Below are 20737 nucleotides of genomic sequence, written 5' to 3' on the forward strand. Positions count from 1 at the left end.
AGAGAAAATGCTGGAAAATCTCAGCAGGTCTGGCAGCATCTGCAAGGAGGGGAAAGAGCTGACATTTCAAGTCCAGATGATCCAGCTTTGACAAATTTTCAGCATTTTCTCTGTTGATTTCAAAACACAGCAGACAAACTGATCCAAAAAAAAGGTATTCCAAAATCTTAATTCCTCTTAGTAGCTTCTAGCTAAATGTAAAATCGCCAAGTAGCTAATGAATTCATTCTTCCAAAGAACGGCAGTGGGATTGCTGCTCTGCTGTTTTATTTGCACCAAGGTGGAGCCCAGCATTTCTGGCCCAGATATTTGAACTGATCCTCTTCAGACCCATTCTTGAACTCCTTCTTCCTTGGGCAGGATAGCCAGGGGAAGTTGAACCACACCCTCTTAATTGCACTAGTTGTCGCGCTTTGCAAATCTTTATTTACTAAGACTCTGAAAGCTGTGGGACATTTAAATAACTTTTCAGTGTGTTAACGAATGAATGTGCAAGGCAAGTGTGCTCCTATTAAGTACTGGATTACAGCAAAATCTCACATCTTGAAGCTACTGTGCCTTTAAGAAGGGTATTTTAAGCATGTTCACTGCAGTTATAAGCAGCCCTTTTTTTTAATTGGAGCACCAGGCTGCCTGAGTAGATGTCCTTTTATTCCTGCTAAACGATATAATGGGCCTTCTGTTTATTATTAATCTGGGCCTAATGCAATATCCTGGAGTTTATGACCCTTTAAAATTGTTGGGGGAAGACTGATTGACAAATCAAGGTCAGGTGATTCCTTCACAGGGAAAATCCAATAGTCTCTCTCAGTTTAGTCAGAAGCTGTCTGGACTCCAGAGTGAAAAGCATGTCTTTCTCTCCCTGCAATTGAAAATTCTGTTGGCCACTTGTCTAGTAAGGAGCTATTTGGACTGCAGACTAGAAGCAGTTTTTCCTGCCTCTCTGGAGTGAAAATTTTGCTGTTGGTTGTTTGCTGGCTAAAAGCTGGAGGCAAGCAGTGGCTCTATTTCGAGGTGTGCTAGGAGCTTCAGGATGGGGAAAAATTTCCAATTCTTCATCCAAAGGATTGATTCACAGCAGGTGTTGCAAACTTGCAAAATCCAGCATCACATGAGCACTCTTATTTTCTGTGCTAAGCTTGGAAAGGGGTATATGTTTATAAGGGTGTGAGTGTTAAAACAGTATGTTTTAGCTGTTAACATATATACAATATCATGATTGATTTTTCTTGTAATTAGTAAAAGTTATTGCTAATTTTCTTATATGTTAACTGTTGTTAAATAAACTTTGTTTGATAAAAGCTCCCTAGTGGGTCACTTGAATCATACCTGAAATGAAACTCTTACACTTGCCCGTGCTAAATTCAAAGTGAAAAACTTATAGTCCAGGCAGACTTCATAGAATATTTCGAAGTTTCTGACCTGGACTATAATTTGTTGAATCTCAGGAAGTGGACCTTCATTGTAATTTAGGTAATCATTTTCTTGATTTACATACATCCGTACGTACAATGCACAAAGTACAAATTACATCGTTCAAAACTCCTTTTTTCTCCACAGTAACTTTTTGAATATTTTAGTACATGCATTCCAGTGCATTGTAACAGACAACTTTAGTCGCAATGATTACACAATCTCAAGTCACTGACTGCAATCAATTTATTAAATTGCTTCTCACAGCACCAAGTTTGCTCAGGGATAATTAACTCTTTCAACCACCTTGAAAATCACTCTTCTACATTATACACAGGAGATGCAATGAAGAGACCAATAGCCTGAAATTCGCTAAAGTTTTCAGAATGGTTGGGTCTGCAATTAACAGCTTAATTCTGAGAATGCTCAAACCCCAGTTCAGGATTATGTTTGTCCATAAATATTCTTTATCCATAAGAGTTGTCAAGTTCACGTCAAATCGTTTCAACTGAATATTAGAGGAAGTGCTACAGAATTCAACTTTTCTTCATGAAACATAAGCTCTCGTATGATCCTTTGCCCCACTATTTATTTTAAAGCCTTCTCTACAACCTTCATTGTTCAACTTAGCAGAACGCTGGTCCCAGTGCAGTTCAGCTGAAGACCGTCCCAACGAAACAGCTCCTTCTTTCCCCAGTACTGGTGCTAATATCACATGACTCAAAACTAATATCTCTCACACCAGTTGAGCCACACATTCATCTCTCTCAATCTGATTTGCCCAAAGCCAATTTACTCAATGCTCAAAGTTCTGGTGATGGAGCATTCTGAAATGATCTTGACAGCCTGCTCAGGAAACCATTTGATGGGATCCACCATCTTTTCCCACAGGGTCTCTAGGATATTACATGTGCACCATTACCTGATGGACTTGTGGTCAAAGATGTCTCTCTCCATAAAGAGTTCCATGAGGTTAGGTGGTATGGCACAATCCAAGAGAGCATTCCATGGCAAGGTGGCAAAGCCCCATCTCAGGTTTAGAGCACAAAGTAGGCCAGAGCTTCAGTGCTGTGGGATCCACCGTCTTTTCCCACAGGGTCTCTAGGATATTACATGCGCACCATTACTTGATGGACTTGTGGTCAATCAGGTGAAAAACCGAAGCTCTTTCTGCCTGTCCTGGTGACCATAAAAGATATCAGGACACTATTCGAAAGAGGTGGGGGAGTTTTGAGTGATAGTCAACATGTATTCCTAAGCCACTGCCAGAAAATAACTGATTATCTAATTTTCTGTTTGTAGCATCTTGTTGCATGCAAATTGCTCACTGTATTTGCCAACATAACAGTGACTGCACTTCAAAAGCAATTAGTTTGAAGATTTTGAGACATCTCAAGAATGAGAAAAAATGGGATATAAACTCAAACTAGTTCTTCCTTACTCAACGTGAATAGATTGCAAAATCTTAACGCAGCTTTGGTCATAGATAAAGAGGATTAGATACACAGAGGAAACATGGATGCAAATTGCTTTGATATTTTGCTTGATGGTAAATAAACACATAACAAGTGTAGCAGATGGCTGGCAATAAGGTAAAGCCAATCAGATGGAAGGGCTCTGATGGCAACAAGTCAAAAGAGCAAAATTGAAGTCGTTATAATCTTTAATAGAATCCCAAATATTCAAATGTTGCTTTGTGCTCCTGCCAGACTTCTTTTAAAAATGGCTTCATACACCTGATAGCACTTATACCAAAACTTTTCTTCTACGTTCTGACGATGGCCACTTGCCACTTCTTCTTGGCTGTAATCCTAAGCGGTCTTGGAAGGTTCTGCTATGCTAATGGCGCTACACAAATGGACATTGTTGTAATTGTGTTCTTCAGCCCGTAAGAGTAAATTTCATAAATGTCATAGATGAAAAGTCACCACGAGTAAGACTGATGTCAAAAAGTATACGCTGCATAAAGTCATGACCAAAGTCCCCTGTATCCCTGACTTGATGCAGGGAGGGCCACAGTTAGTCAGGTGTGTGAATCAACGGGCAGGATTTTCTGACCATGCTCGCCCCAAGACTGGAGAATCCCACCCAAGCCCTTTGCATGATCCTGTCGCGTCTGCTGGGAAAATTCCACCTGGTGTTTTTCAAAAATCGAGAATAGAAACTGGGGTAGGCCATTCAGTCCTTTGAGCTTGTTCCACCATTTAAAATGATCACAGCTGATATCTTCTACTTCAACATCATAACTCTTGCACTCTCCCCATATTTTCTGGCGTCTTTAGAGTCGCGGGATCTATTGACGTCCTTCTTAAATATATTCAGCCGCTTGGCCTCCACAGCATTCTGTGGTAGAGAATTCTACACTTACACCATCCTCTGAGTGAAGAACTTTCTCCTCAGCTCAGTCCTAAGTGGCCTACCCCGTATCCTGAGTCTCCTGAGACTGTGGCCCCTTGTTCTAGAATCCCACCCCCCCTCCCAGCCAGAGGAAATAACATTCCTGCTTCCAGCCTGTCCAACCCTGTCAGAAAAGAGATCCCCTCTCATTCTTCTAAATTCCAGTGAATACAGCCCCCGATCCCGATGGCGCCACAGTCCTACCATCCTCAGGTGAACTGGAAGCCAAAACCCATCACTCCATATCAATGCAAGTGTTTTAAAAAGTTCATCTTGTCAGTTGTCAAATTAAACTAATTTAATTTAGTTTAATTAAATTAAAAGTTTAATTTAAAAAAAATTAAAGTGGAACTGTAATTTGCCATGGTGGTGAAACATGACAAACTGCATAATATCGATAAAAGGCTCATGCCCTTTTCAGGCTCATGCTCTTCCCCAGAGTACAATAAACAAAACTTCACAAAAAGGGGAGGGAGGCATGGAATTTTCAGCCCAACCCTAAAACTGTCACACAACTGACAAAAACGCTCTACCGATAAATCTCATCTGTTTTAACATAAATATTTGTACTTTTCACATTTTTCAATGTTCGTCACTGGTTGACTGTTAACTGGTTAGTCTCTAAAATAAGAGGGCAGGTTGCGTTTGGAAATACACAGCTAAAAGTCTGGCATTGTTACATTTTGCTGAGAGCTTGCTGCATCACCGAAGCACCTTGGGGAGGATCATTTTACAATGGATCATAGCGTGCCCAAGAAATCAATGCTTTTGTTAGATTCTATTACCACCCATTGGATCATATCAAAAACCCAACAAAAACATCATCCGCATTCACACATTTGAGGGTTGCATTACCTCTATGTACATAACCTAACTTTTCATTGCTGCTTCTTACATTAAAGAGCATTTTCTTTGAACTTTTACTGACCTTCATTGTCCAAGGGACAATAATAAATCTCAAATATTTTCAGTTAATCTTTCTCAACATTATCAGTTCATATTACAGCTCCTTTTAACTTTGGAGTATAATTACCACACAACCATTTAGGTCCAATCAAAACCAATACAGTTTCTGCCTCTCCAAAATCAGCAACCTCACAAACAAGTCCATCCCAGATCTTGGATCTTGCTGGTTTTCAGAGAAAAAAAAATTCAGAACCTGAAACTAAATTAATAGAAAACACATGAAATAGAATCCCTACAGTGCAGAAGGAGGTCAATCGGCCCATCGATCCTGCACCAACATTAAACCCACCCAGGATCTAAACCTGTAACCCAACATATTCACCCAGATAATCCCCCAGATACTAAGGGGCAATTTAGTACAGCCAATCAACCTAACCTGCACATCTTTGGACTCTGGGAGGAAGCCGAAGCCCAAAGGAAATCCATGCAGACACGGGGAGAATGTGCAAACTCTGCAGTCACCCGAAACCTAAATTAAACCCACATCTCTGGCACTGTAAGGCAGCAGTGCAAACTACCGTACCACTATGCTGACCAAAATCAAATGAATAAGTTTATTTGAATTAAAGTTGGAAAAAAGACATAATAGTGAAGAAATAATGCTTGAAAAAATTAATAAAGGTTTCAGATGGGGGTCAAGGATACCTGAATACAGGGAAAGACCAGCGAGCAAATCAGTTCACTTGTCTGGCATGCCACCATGCCAATGCAGCACTTAGCCAAATTCAGGAAGTTATTTTACTTATTTAATAACAATTAAAATTGATACATGGCAGCTTATAAAAATGCTCGGTTTTCTGATAGCCAGATTTTAAATATCGCAACTGCATTGCAGTTTCAACCCAGAGAAGTTCAATAAAGGAAACAATATTTGCTACACACTTGAACAAAAAAGTGTGATTATTGAGTTTAGTAATCTTGATTAAATGATAATGGTTCATTAAATGATAAAATGATAAAACAAACCTTTACAAACTTCCGGAAATCATTCTTTAGAAGCTATTATTCTGCCTATCAATTTGTGCAGTAAGAAAATTAAACATCACCCGTCACCAGAGTCAAAAGCAAGGAGCCTGCGACTTCGCAATTCTTGAACAAAAGTAGTATTCCAATTTATTAGCAGGAATTCACAAAAAACAGTTTACAAGTGCATCTCTGAAATGAAGAACTCGAATTTATACTTCCACAGTATACATTATATCCCATCAACCTCTTAGAAACAAATTTTTATTGTAACCGTTCCTTTTTCATCATCTATGGAAATTTCTTTGCCTAACCTGCTTTCAAGACTTCAGCAAGTCACTGACTTTTAATGAGCAAGCTTTATAGAAACATAGAAGATACGAACAGGAGGAGGCCACTTGGCCCTTCGTGCCTACTCCACCACTCATTATCATAGCTGATTGTCCAACTCAATAGTCTAATCCTGTTTTCTCCCCACAACTTGAACAAGATGAAACAAATCAAACTGAAAAAAAATTTAAAAGGTGTTTACATTTGAATTGGCTGTTTTTATCCCTTGCTCTCAAAACAGGCTTAAGACAGGACAAATACATGATATTAAACTGGGATGCTATAAGTAAAGCTATTTTTCAATCCCTTATTCAGTTAAAAAAACACTAGACAAAACCCACGCTAATGCTAAACCTTTACAAACTTCCGGAAATCATTCTATAGAAGCTATTATTCTGCCTATCAATTTGTGCAGTAAGAAAATTAAACATCACCCGTCACCAGAGTCAAAAGCAAGGAGCCTGCGACTTCGCAATTCTTGAACAAAAGTAGTATTCCAATTTATTAGCAGGAATTCACAAAAAACAGTTTACAAGTGCATCTCTGAAATGAAGAACTCGAATTTATACTTCCACAGTTAATGAATTACTTCTGAAATGCAGACACTATAGAAAATTTGCCGCCATTGAGTAACAAGGTTTCAAGATTATAAAAACACAAGAAATAGTGTCAGAAATAGACCATTCAACCACGAGACTCAGTTGTCACTCAAATGATGATGACTGGTCTTCAGTCTTAGCTCCACTCTCCTGCCCACTCCCCATATCTTTTAACTCCATCAGACACCAATCAAGTCTCAAGTACACTGTAGTCTCTCTGACATACATTTTAAATAATTTCTCATCTTTCAAAAATAATTGTTTACCTATTCTTACCAGCAATGCAAATAACCTCACACTTCCATACATTATATCCCATCAACCACCTTGCTACCCACTCACTCACTTAACCTGACAATATCTCTTTGCAGTCTGTGTCCTCTTCGTGGTTTACATTCCCACCTAGTTTCGTGTCACCAGCAAACTTGGATACATTACTCTTGGTTTCTTTGTCCAAGTCATCAATAGAAACTGTAGGCAGATGGGACCGCAGTACTGATCCTTGCAGCACTCTTAGCTACAGCCTAACAATCTGAAAATTCACTATTTATACTGAAAAGCTTCGATCTGCCCACTGAGCAATCCTCAATCCACACAAACACATGACCTCTACTTCCACGAGCCCTTGATTTCAATGACACCCCGTGAACGCTTTTGGAAATCCAAGTATGCTATACTAACTGGTTCCCTTTATTTACCCTCAAAACAAAAAGTTTGTCAAACAATATTTCACTTCCATGAAATCACATCGACATTTCCATAGTAAAAGATTCTAGCATTTTCCCAGTGATTGATGTCTGGTTTCCTCCCTGACGTTTCTCCAATATGTTTTTCACCGCTGATATTAATCACCTCAAACTCCTCGCTCCGATCAGCCCCTCGGTGATCGTCTATTCTACCCACTGTAGACTATGTCTTCTACAGTGACGCCAACGTCTCCACCATTTCCTCATGATAATTTTCTCCTGCCTCAGCCTCGAAATTTAATTGAGGTCCTCTCTTTTTCATACACTTGTACAAGCTCTTACAATCTATTATATCCCAACCCTGCTGACTCTTGTTTTATTTTTTCTTTTTTGAACATAGCAATGAACGAGCAAGCTTGGAGGACTGTACAGTCCCAACAAAAAAAAGACAATCGGCTAACGCGTGCTTGCCTGCACTGTGGAAAGCCATGGAAATCCACAATCTGGCTTCACAGCCAAGCTGGAATACACAAGCGGTCCCTTGCGTTCCTGCAAGAAACAGCCACCATCACTACTGAAAGAAAACCAACAAGGTAATTCAGCTATTCCAACTGCTTTCACACTATTTATGTGATTTATTGTTGCTCGTCTCACTCTCCAGCATTACTGTCTTCTTTCAGCTCAAATATTACAGGTTTTTAATTATTTTTGCATATAGTTCATCAATATGCTCCTTCCATTGGGCAGCACGGTGGCACAGTGGGTAGCACTGCTGTTTCACAGCATCTGGAGCCAGGTTCAATGCCAGCCTTGGGCTACTGTCTGTGCAGAGTTTGCATGTTCTCCCAGTGTTTACACGGGTTCCCTCCGGGTGCTCTGGTTTCCTCCCACAGTCCAAAGATGTGCAGGTAGGTGGATTGGCCATGCTAAATTGCCCCTTTGCATCCCAAGATGTGGTTAGGAGGATTAGCAGGGTAAATATGTAGGGTTACAGGGATAGAGCCTGGGTAAGATACTCTGTCAGAGAGTCGGTGCAGACTTGATGGGCCGAATGCCCTCCTTCAGCACTGTATAGATTCCACAAGAACTGATCCATCAGTTTTCCCTGCAGGACTCCAGCAGGAAGTTGCAAAGGACTTGCCAAGATCTATACAGATCTATACTTGCCCAACTGGAGCTCACACAAGCTGTGGTGCCATCCAGTTAAAAAATAGAATCTATAAGGTGTAGGCCATTTGGCCCTTCGAGCCTGCTCCGCAATTCACTTGATCATAGCTAATCATCAAATTCAATATCCTAATCCTCCCTTCCTCCCATATCCCTTGATCCCTTTAGCCCCAAGAGCGATATCTAATTTCTTCTTGGAATCAGGCAACATTTTGGCCTCAACTATATTATCATAGTGAATTCCACACATTCACCACCCTCTGGGTGAAGAAATTTCTCCTCACCTCAGTTCTCAAAGGTTCACCCCTTATCCTCAAACTATGACCCCTAGTTCTGAACTCCCCCACCTTTTCAGAAATTTCTTTCTGAGCCTAGCCTGTCAAACCCTGTTAGAATTTTATAAGTTTCTATGAGATCCTTTTCACTCTTCTAAACTCCAGTGAATATAATCCTAACCGACTTAGTCTCTCCTCATATGACAGACCTGCCATCCCAGGAATCAGTATGGTAATCCTTCTCTGAACTCCTTCTATAGAGAAGGGGGAACCAGAATTGAATACTGACGGTCAATTGGTCACTGCATTTCATTAGTCCTGAAAACACTTATGAAAACATCAATTCTAACCCGCAAATTCAAGATTTTTATGCAGCTGATCTGTCAGGCACCAAATTCCAAAAGAAATAACTTCAGCCAGAAATTAAATGATTAATTCATGCATAAAGCTAGTGTAGCTGGATACAGGGGCAACACCATAGAATTTGTCTCAATCCAACAATTCAGTAATTGAGTACATTTATGAGTTTAACACTTCAGACAACAGAAACTTCAGTGTAAATACCACGGTCATATGAAAATATAACTGCCCTTTAAAAATCAGTTGAGGAATCTCACACCAAGTTGGAACTCACTCAGAGCCCCGAGTGTAGCTGTGTGGTAAAAGGAAACAAAAAAAGGCTGGTGTGGTCGGTAGCGAATGGTTGCTCTCACACACACATAGGGCAGATCAAAGGAAGCTTTATTCGAGAACTAAATCAAAGCTATTCCAAACAGAAGTGGGCCATTTTGCCACTAAACCCTGTCCCACCATTCAAATAGATCATTGTTCGTACTTGCCTTCAATGGCTGATGGGTCCCTCGACTCCATTAACCCACCTTGGTTCCTCAAATCTAAATATCCTTGCCTCACAAAAATCTATCAATTTAACATCACCCCAAGTACTGACTCAGAGTTTGCAGATTTCCACATTCCTTTATCCAATTTGATGTTGCTGCTAGGCGTAAGAAATGGAAAAAAGTGTTTGGCACTTTTGAGACATCATGGAATCCCTCCAGTGCAGAAGGGCACCCAATGAGCCAACATCAACAACACTCCCAATCAGGCCCTATCCCTGAATTTACCCTGCCAGTCCCTCTGGCACTGAGGGGCAATTTAGCATGAGAGCAACCCGCATATCTTGAGTGATGGAGGAAACCGGTGCACCCAGAGGAAACCCACACAGACACTGGGAAAACATGCAAACTCCGCACAGACAGTTACCCAAGACTGAAATCGAACTTGGGTCCCTGGTGCTGTGAGGCAGCAATGCTAATCACTGTGCCACCATCCTTGAAAGCCTGAAAATAAACTACCAGGTTTATTTGGAATCACGAGCTTTCAGAGCACTGCTCTTTAATCAGATGAATGGCACTCACCTGATGAAAGAGCAGCGCTCCAAAAGCTCATGATTCCAAATAAACCTGTTGGGCTTTAACTTGGTGTTGTGAGACTTCTCACCTTGCCCACGCCAGTCCAACTGCAGCACCTCTACATCATGAAAACAAAAACTAAGCTAATTTCTTAAATAAAAAATTGGAAATATATCTTATTTAATCTGCAGTAGAATTAATTTACAATCCTACATGTTATATATGGTTAAAACAAGAGGTTGTAGACTGAAAATTTGTATATCTATGACTCAAAACAGGAATATCGTAAATAAGGATTAAGGGACAGGTTGAGCCAGTCTAAACCTGCATACATTTCATTTTGGAATGAAGCAGTTGGCCAAATTCAGATACAAGGCAGTTCCAAATACAAAATCCTGCATTATAACCTCATCCTAAGAAGGTTAGTAGAAAATGCTACGCTCCCTAGCAGCCAGCAACTGCAAAGTCCACCTAACACCACAGTGCTTCAGAGCTAAAGTCTTATACCAAAAGCAAAGATGTTGCGGTAAAAATTCAAAGTTAACTAAGATGCCTATGCAATAAGATTCTAGCAACTACCTTTGCCTTTAAAAGCCAAGAACATGCAATACTCAAAGTGAAAGGATTGTCTGAAGTAAATACTTCAATCTTTCTAACATTTCCAACATTGTTAGTTAGAAACAAAGTCCAGTTATTTCTCAGTTGTGGACATCACTGTGTTTCTGTAAAAGTTATTGGTCATGCGAACCACATTGCAATGACATTAAAATTAATGGCAGTGCATGAGATTACACACTGTATTTGGAAATCAAAGACAAACATAGATGGATACTGAAGATCAGCAACTGTAGAGCGCAATCAAGTTTGACTGAAGCGTTATCTAGGGACTGTTCTATACAGATTACATTTCGATAAAAATGGGAAACTGCAAGCTCTGCAGTCTTGACTGGCTGTAGAATGCACAGCAGCGCCAGTGCAATCATACACCAGTTTTCCCCAACATTAGCATGGCTCTCACATCCGCTCAAACTAGCAACAGCATTGTTGAAGATTCAACAGACTCAGCATCAAGCATTATCGCATCCTTTACTCAACAGGAATGGGGAAAGCGTGGAACAGCAAACAATATTCCTCATGTATTACATCACACACAATACAGAGAAAGATCAACCATACTATTAATCAGCTAACCGTGGATGCACAGATCTAGGAATATGTGTATTCAAATAAAACAAATACAGAGCGCCCTGCCCTGCCTGTGAGACAAATTGTTTGTGACATATTTTCTGATCAATGCTGCCCTTAGAAACAACCCAATTCAGTGGAACAGCAGCTAGCTTGGTGTGTGTAATGGGAGCAAACACAATCTATGTTTTCCAAGAGTCAAATAACAAACCAAAGCTCAAGTGGTTTCATTGACTTTTTTTGAACACCTCCCAACTTCAACATCATCCAAGCCAATACCAAAAACTGTTAGATTCTGCCGTTGGACTTTGTACAGCAACTCAACTTTTCCTGCACTTTGTCCTAGTTTTGCAGCACAAATTCAAAACTCTTTTTGGAATCATCAGCTCACTTGAGCTTTACTGTACTAATGTGTCCACCGGAAATGGTGTCATAGACCTAGTCTGGGAAACAGAGAGAGAAGCAGCTGCCACGTTAAGAGATCACACCATCAATAAAGCTCCTTTCATTTTAAAACCAAGTCTACCCATGTATCATGCTTCCAGTATACAACATCTTCAAACTTCACTCCTCTTATTCTTGCCTGTATCATTATTATATCCAAAATTAGACCACAATGTTTAAAACTTGACATTCTCCTGTGTCAGTTCTGGTCGCTTGTTGTCTAATGTTCCCTCCATCATGGCATTTCCTTTGCTGCAAGATTCCAAACTAGAGAGGGTGTAACTAAACATCAAGAGAAATGATTCTGCTCAAAGGAATTCAACTACCAGTTCAGGCGTGCCCAGCAAGAACTGGAAGCGCACCTAGTGAGAATGGGAGCCCAAAAATCTAGGTTAATAATGTAGTCCTCTCCTGAGCAGGAGTGCTGCACTGTTGAAGAATTAGACTAAATTTATAAATCGCCTTCATAAATCGGAGTATCGAGTATAAAAGTTGGAGTGTTATGGTAAGGTTATATAAGGCCTTGGTGAGGCTGAATTTAGAATATTGTGTACAGTTTTGCTCACCTAGTTAAAGGAAGGATGTAAATAAGGTTCAAAGGGTGCAGAGAAGGTTCACAAAGATGTTGTCGGGACTTGAGAAGCTGAGTTACATAGAGACATTGAATAGGTTAGGACTTTATTCCCTGGAGCGTAGAAGAATGAGGGGAGATTTGATAGAGGTGTATAAGATTTTGATGGGTATAGATAGAGTGAATGCAAGCAGGCGTTTTCCACTGAGGCTAGGGGAGAAAAAAACTAGAGAGCATGGGTTAAGAGTGAAAGGAGAAAAGTTTAAAGGGAATATTAGGGGGGGCTTCTTCACGCAGGGTGTGGTGGGAGTGTGGAATGAGCTGCTGGATAAAGGGGTAAATGCGGAGTCACTTTTAATATTCAAGGATGAGAGGGGTGTGGAGGGATATGGTCCAGGTGCAGGTCAGTGGGCCTAGGCAAAAAATGGTTTGGCACAGACAAGAAGGGCCAAAAGGCCTGTTTCTGAGCTGTAATTCTATGGTTCTAAATGCTAAGTCAAAGCCTTGTCTAACGTCCCAGGTGTACATAAAGGTCTCAAGACATTATTCTGCACAGTGGGGGAAGTTCTCCCGGGTGTCATGGTCAATATTTATCTCTCAGTCAACATCACTTAAACAGATTAGTTAATTATTATCAACTTTGTTACGGGAGCTTTCCATGTGCAAGCTGGCTGTCGCATTTCCTGCATTATAACAGAGACATTCCTAAAGCACTTGATTGGGGTGTCGGACTACTGCAGAAGTGCTAATATAAATTTGTATTTTTTGTAGCTTTTACATAAACATAACCCAAATTCACCACAGAAAAATGCAGGTGTTAAGCACTTTTCTTTTAATTCTTTTCCTTCTTCCAGTTACATTCATATCAAACATGATATACTTAGTCAACAGAACAGATGTCCAAAGAACCACAGAATCCCTAGAATGCAGAGATAGGCCATCCATCCCATTGAGTCTGCACCATCCCTCCAAAAGCACATCCTAACCAGGCACCCCTCCTCCACCTCATCCAACTCCCTGAGAGCAAAACAAGCAATAAAAACCCAGTGCCCACTCAATGGGCCGAATGGCCTCCTTCTGCACTGTAGGAATTAAATGACTTGATCCAGAGCTGAGCTCCAAAACACAACCTACCCACGAGATAATCGATTAATTCACATGCGAGAATAATTACAAAAGTAATGAGATACCAATTGCCCAAACAGCTTTTGCAGCATTTGTCTTTCAAACGAGCACCACTTCGGATCATTCCCAAACTACTGGGATGCTCCCACACTTCTTCAACTTCCTCAAAAACAACCATCAATATCTCAACCTGTCTCAGTACTTGGAACATTCCATTCCATTTGTTTGAAACTTTTATGATTAGTGTCACAAACACACAGTTATGATAATATAGCTTTTGTTAAAAGATTCTCTCTTTTAAATGGAGCCTTAAAACGGCTCCCAAAAGTCACCTGATCTTTTACAATTGCAATATTTGTTACGCTTCTAGAAAGTTTCAAATGGATTGCAAGATATACTGTGGTGGTTGTCCCTTTTAGGGCAATACAGGCCATGTGACCCTTACTCTGCTGTGTTGCCCTGAAAGGGACAACCACCACACAGACCCAAATATGTGAAGATAACTGAAATTCAAAGCACTTTTCACATTCACTGGTAATGGCTTTTTTGGAGCTACTTTTTAATGTCACCAATCCTGGAAGAATGGGAGTGATTCAAGTTCACGTCTGTGGCATTAAAAGGTTAATTACCTCAGCTAAAAGATAATGGATATGGCTATGCCTCAGACCTATTGGGGCTAATCCTATATCTAATATGGAAGCAGGATACTTTGAGACAGCAGCCATTTTGAGTTTCAAACTGTATAAACTAGCTAAGATCAGCCATTTTGCAAGAAAACCCAGGAACCTTGGGAGACTATTCCAGCCCACAGTTCAGTTGAATTAACTGTGAACAGCATCAGAAAGCTAGGTTTCTCTCTTCCACCCGAAATCCCAGATAAAGCTGCCTAGAAATCATCACTGCTCTGTCGAAAAAGCAATTCAGGCAAACTTCGTCATGCCAGCAGAGCTAGGAAAAGAAAAGGGACCTTCGCTCACTGGCTAATGCTGAGTCCACCTGCAAAAGCAGGTATCTGTCGGTCGATTAGAAAAATCTTTGCAATTGCTGAACCCAACTCTTCAACTTCAACCCTTCACTCCAGACAAGCTACAGCTCAAGTGCAAGCTACAATGATATCTTGAAAGGCAGAATTGAATTTAATCTTTATAAATATTTTTATACCCCTCTGCATTTAGTGTGCTGAAATAATTTTAATAGTCTTAGTTTTGTAATAAACAAACCTTTATTTTGTTTAAGATTGAAACTTTGCTGCTTGTTATATTTAAATTAACTTACTTGCAAATTAAAAGGGACACGCACGGATGCTGTGATCACTTAAAAACAAATGTCTTATACCTGGTCCTGACAAGTGGAGACTTTTACTTTATTTACATTGATGATTACCCTGCCAAATATTATAGAGAAAGAACACACGCTCTTTATTCATTCATGGGATATGGGTGTCACTGGCTGGCCAGCATTTAATGCCCATCGCTAGTTGCTGTCCTTGAGAAGATGGTGGCAAGCTGCCTTCTTGAAACGCTGCTGTCCACATGCTGTGGGAGGGAATTCCCGGATTTTGACGCAACCTATTTCACACTCATCTAAGGCTCCTGTCTGTTTGCAGGTTTTTTGGTCTGTTGGAAGTCTGCTGATAGCACTCTTACCTTTTTGGATCACAAGGTTTCAATTTCAAAGTCCAACTCCAGGGCTTAAGTGTAAAAATCAAGGCTGACATTCCAGGGCATGACCGAGGGAGTGCTGCACATCAGGGGAGCCGACTTTCAAATGAAACATTAAACTGGGGTCTCATCTGCCTGCCTGGATGGATGCAAAATATTCCATGGAATATTAAGAATATTATTAAGTTATTAAGAGCAGGTGAGTTATCCCTTGGTGTCCTGGCCAATATTTATTCCTCAATCAACCAACGATGCAGCTTATCTTGTCATTTTCACATTGCTACAGTAATGCAAAACATATTGCATTGGCTACAAAGCAAAAAGATGTCCAGAGGTTTTGAAAAACACAATGAAAACACGAGTTCTTCTTCCTAAGAGTTTTGAACCCTTCCAATTGCATTATTGGAATTTTATGTTGTGTGTCTGCAGATTTTCTTTCAAATAGTCCCTGCCGTGCCCTTCATGTTTTTGCATCTGTATGGATTTCAAGTAGTCCCTTTCACCCTCATCCCCATATAGTGGGATTTACCCATCATTTTTAAGCTTTTGTCTTCGATGGCAGAGCTGGAAAATTTCGCCTGCCAATAATTCCCTTTCCAGCTGAAGTAAACCGAAAAACACATCCTCATCAGTTTATAAATAACAGCTCTGTCTTTTCTCTCTGGCTTTATCCTTGATGCACCTTCACTGTTGATTTATTTGCAATAAATAAAGATTTAGGACAAGACATTTAAAGGCACAATCCCAAAATGCAGGGGAGAAACAATTTTTAGAAAGAAAATCCCATCATGTGCAATGGCTCAGCCAACCACTTGAAGTGTACTTGAAGTGATCAGTTGACAAATACAAGGTCAGGACAAATCACTTCAATGCACAATGATTCTAGATTAGTAAAAATAAGCAGTTTTTTCTCTGAACCGGGCACTTTATCTGGGGTTGCAAGTGCACAGTAAATCAATCGCAATGTTTTAATTTTACTCCTCGCAAACCAAGTCTTGATTTCAATTTATTTTTTTCCAAGCAGACTTGCTATCTTGAATAGCAGAATGACCAACAGGATCCACCGCACCACTCTGCACCCATCATCAAAATCATCCGCGCCCACACACACCCCACACTGCGCTGCACTGCACCCATCCTCATGATCAAAGACCAAGTCGGGAGGCTACAGAAGGTCAAGAGCTCTAGACGAAAACCACCAAAATTGAGGTAACCCTGATATGGTTAAAATCAACATCACAACAGGCAAGCCATTACCTAAACCTCTCCTGAAGGCCTGCTAAGTAAATGGTGGGTATGCATGATATGTAGCATTCAATGAGGACACCCAAAATATCAAGGTGGTAACAAATCAAAAGCGTTGTTCTTCTACATTGTTGAAAACAGGTTTTGCTCCAAGAATGAGATCACTAACTAGCTACCAATAAATTGCAGCTGTCTTGTTCTAAAATAAAAGCAAATTTTGCAGATGCTGGAATCTGAAACCAAAAGAAAAAAGTGCTGGAAAGTCTCAGCAGGTCTGGCAGCGTCTGTAAGGAGAGAAAAGAGCTGGTGTTTCGAGTCCAGATGACACTTGGGGTCATCTGGACTTGAAACGTCAGCTCTTTTCTCTGCCAGACCTGCTGAGATTTTCCAGCGTTTTCTCTTTTGGTCTTGTTCTAAAACATGAGCAGCCCTTCCAGTTAACTAAAATCACCCAGCTATGTACCATGGAAGAAAAGAATGACAATTAGTATATAATACGATACAAAATATTTTTGCTCCCCCTGTTTGCTACGGCTCTTATTTCCTTGGTAATTTAACATGCAATACCTGTATGGACTAACTTCACCGACATGTATTCAGGATTTGAAGCACCTCTGTGGAGAACATTAGCAACGTAGAAGTGCTACACTAAGTATGCAAAACGGCAAACATTGATTACATATTCAGTACTATGTTGAAGTTGGCCTATTAGCAGAGCATTGCTGCTAGCCGGAATTGGTGCAATAGAGCACAAATCAATTCCAAATAAAAATATACAAATGATTACCAAACTAAAAAGATAAAGATTTTACAATATATTGCCGATCTATATTTTCCATGACACATTTCCAACCACATGATCTGTAAACGGTATCCAATGGGAACCTCATATTGACAGGGACAGTTCAGTCACAATCCAAGTGTTGAGTGTATTTTTGTTTATATCCTGGGTCCTCATACATGATCCTGGATTGTCAGCACAATTACAGTTTGACTCAATTAACAAGCGTATTAAACTCTTTTCATCTTCTTTGATGCATTCCTAAGCAAAACTATGCAAATCAAGTACTAACAAGCACACAGTCTAAAATAATAGCATTTAGTATCTCCAATAATATTCTCTCAATCAATATTTCAATTTAATGTCATATTCGTACAAAGGACCAGCTTGGAATGGAATGTGTTTTTAATTCCTGAGATTCTGAATTTGCCCTTAAACAAAATTCTAGACTACAGCTCGAGGTCAGGGGAAAGTTCAGACAACAGGAACTTTCGAAAGGGGACTGGATAAATACTTAAGGCTTTGGGGAAAACGCAGGGGGTGGATAGCTGTTTCAAAGAGCTGGCACAGGTTCTGTGGGTTGAATGGTCTCCTTCTGTGCAAGATTCTGCGTGTGAGCAAAACAACATTGCTGGTCTGCACGGGCAGACTCAGATGAGATTAGGAGTTCTCAGTTCAAAGCATGTCTCTATGCAGCTAGGGGCTTTAACATTGTATTTACATTACATCATTAAAATAAGAACATAAGGATACCACAGCCTTTATTCCTACCTTATACAATTAGAGAGACATGGGTTACTAACACTTGAGAATAGATGGTCATGCCGAGTAGTATCCTTATGAACGCTGCTCCAATACCTTGTACAAACAAGTTGTTTCCGGATCGTGACTGAAAGACATACTAGCATTGAACCAAAATGAGGTTTCAAGTGCCCAAATTCTTCTGGAAAGCCAAAATGCCTTTTGAAAAACCTTGTCAATCTAATGGAATGAAAAATATTTATCTCTGCATAAACACAAATGTTTATATCAATTATCAATAATATTTATGGTGATGTAAATAAGACCTTGCTTATGACTAACCTGAGCACTGAATGCACAATTTTAGCGAAACCAGTGAGATATGGGTCTTAGCAACTTCAAGGGAAGGATAATATGAGAGCTTCAAAAGGAAGCCCTCAGCAGGATACTCTCACCTACGGATCTGCTCATACGTTGCAACTTGTTCATTTCTTTCGCGTGCGTAGAATAAAGTGCATTGCTAGGTGACCTTTACAGTCCAATCAGCATGAGGGAAAAGAACAGACGGCACCACACGGAGCCACTGAAAGACCAGCTTGGCAGCAAATCACCAGAAATCAAAGAACACAAGGAAGAATTTGCATGTATATATAGAACCTTTTCACGACCTTCGGATGCTCCAAAGCGCTGTGCAGCTAATTAAGTACTTTTGAAACACTGTGACTGTTTTAAGATAGGAAACATGGCAACCGCTTTGAGCACAGCCAGCTCCGACAAACAGCGATGCTATAATGACCAGACAGGCTGCTTTAATGGTGCAGGTTAAGGGATACGTGTCAACCAGGAAACGAGGAAGAGGTTTCCTGCTCTCCAATATGTGCTACAGGGTCTTTTACGTCCAACTAGAGCGCGATTAGGGACTTGGTCAAGATATCAGCTGAAAGACAAACACCAGCCCCCCAAACAGTGCAGCACTGTCGTCATTTGAATTGCACCAAGGTATTTTGAATCAGAATTTATTACTAACATTCAAATGGCATGGGATCAGCTGTATGCTTAATTACACACGTTAACAGTCACTTTATTTCTGTATAAAAGAGAATTAGTCACTTGGTAGCAGTCAGATATTGGATTTCAAATCTAAATTACACCCTCCTAACAGCACTCAGTGTTTTCTAACTGGCTATCTACTGCAAACTTTTGACTCTGTTCCTCTTTCCAATACAGATCAATCATTCTAAAAGGCTTAATCACCTGAAGATATTAAACTGATAAGAACAGTTACTACACTTGATCTTAGCCAAAAGACATCTTGAAAACATGGGCACTTTTCAGATCAGCCCTGCAACAGTACACACAACGTCATCAATACCAACCAGTCTCATTTTGGATACATCTTTTACCCCTGCAAGCTCCTACGGAGAAAACCATTTTAAAAATGTATCTTCTTCATCCAGCATTATCACGTCTGCTTTGCCAGTAGAAAGCATGAGTACAAGATTGGAGATGGCAAATCTTTTCAGACATTCATTGCCACAGGGTAATCAAGCATCCAGCGAGCGAAAACAAAATTATTCAGCGCATAAAAGTAACATTTAGAACAACATCAATGCTAAAATAAAGGACAACTTCTGGCTCATCCAAAAGCAGATTGCACAAATACCCACTCAATTACTAAAACAGACTGCATTGCACCATCTGGAACGTATCAGAAACATATACACCAGCCAAAAGATTTATTCCGTTTAGGTAGAGTGGAAACCAAGAACTCTGAAGCAAAGGGGTAAAAAAAAATTCAGCTCAAAATATGACACTTGCTAACTTCCATTTGACCCATTTGCTGTCTCAGCTCCAAATGAAATATTAAAACTAAATTAAGAAGCGAGCACTGTTTCTCCCCTTTGCCAAAAAAAATGAACAGGTTGTTTATTCCACTAAATAGAATCCTTCAAGTATGTCATCACAAGAGGTGGTCATTTTTAAAAGGCAGCTGCACAAAGGGACTGCGTGGAAACAAAAAAGCCAAGGGGAAAGAGGATGCAAATGTACACACACGAATTAATAACATGGACTTCCGCTGACAATATTTCTTTCAATTTGCACTGACCCACAAACCACAAAAGGGTGGCTTGAATTTTTCACTTAAAACACTTAAATCTATTTTAGGACTTACAGTAGTAATTTCAAGCAACTTACCTGCATAGAAATTAAAAATAGAGATTGTAGAAATTAGAGAGTGGGGAAAATAATAACCGAGGATTTCAATGTGTCTAAGAACAAATTTGTTCAGCAATTCAATTATTAAGTTAATAAACCAAAATACTGATCTCTCAGATAAATGTTAAAAGACAAACATATCTCTATAGTTTGCCTAAAACGTGAAGAAAAAATATACACAGAAAAATAATAAAACTGGCAATTTTCTTTAAATGCTCTTTTAGGTGCCCTGACCAGTTTCAGTGGCAGGCAGCACAGAGGTTAGCACTGCTGCCCTACAGCACCAGGGACCTGGGTTTGATTTCCCACTTGGGTGACTGTGCAGAGTCTGCAAATTCTCCTCCCCATGTCTGCGTGCATTTCCCATGGGTGCTCCAGTTTCCCCCCACAGTGCGAAAGACATGCCGGTTAGGTGCATTGGTCACACTAAAATTCTCCCTCAGCATACCCGAACAGCCACCCGTAGTGTGGCATCTAGGGGATATTCACAGAAACTTCATTGCAGTGTTAATGTAAGCCTACTTTGTGGCACTGATAAAATAAGTTAAACTAAACATGT

The 20737-nt window shown here is 40.1% G+C and overlaps 1 protein-coding gene across 6 annotated transcripts in view; it reads right to left on the reverse strand.

Annotated features, from left to right (window-relative positions):
- The window catches only part of LOC145349943 (double-stranded RNA-specific editase 1-like), a 262569-nt gene that overhangs the window by 202513 nt on the left and 39319 nt on the right, over positions 1-20737 (reverse strand). The window contains exon 1 of one of the 6 annotated variants that reach the window (XM_080198641.1): positions 19338-19372. The exons of 1 other annotated variant lie outside the window; for it this stretch is intronic. The gene's annotated coding sequence lies outside the window, so the exon portion shown is untranslated. Of the gene's footprint in view, positions 1-17006; positions 17021-17991; positions 18015-18303; positions 18397-19337; positions 19373-20737 lie in introns of those variants that run through there. 4 more of the 6 variants (XM_080198646.1, XM_080198644.1, XM_080198639.1 and 1 more) reach the window with 4 other exon arrangements.

The sequence above is a fragment of the Carcharhinus amblyrhynchos genome, chromosome 11 (genome assembly GCF_965287045.1).
Source record: "Carcharhinus amblyrhynchos chromosome 11, sCarAmb.v2.hapA, whole genome shotgun sequence".
NCBI classification, from domain to species: domain Eukaryota; kingdom Metazoa; phylum Chordata; class Chondrichthyes; order Carcharhiniformes; family Carcharhinidae; genus Carcharhinus; species Carcharhinus amblyrhynchos.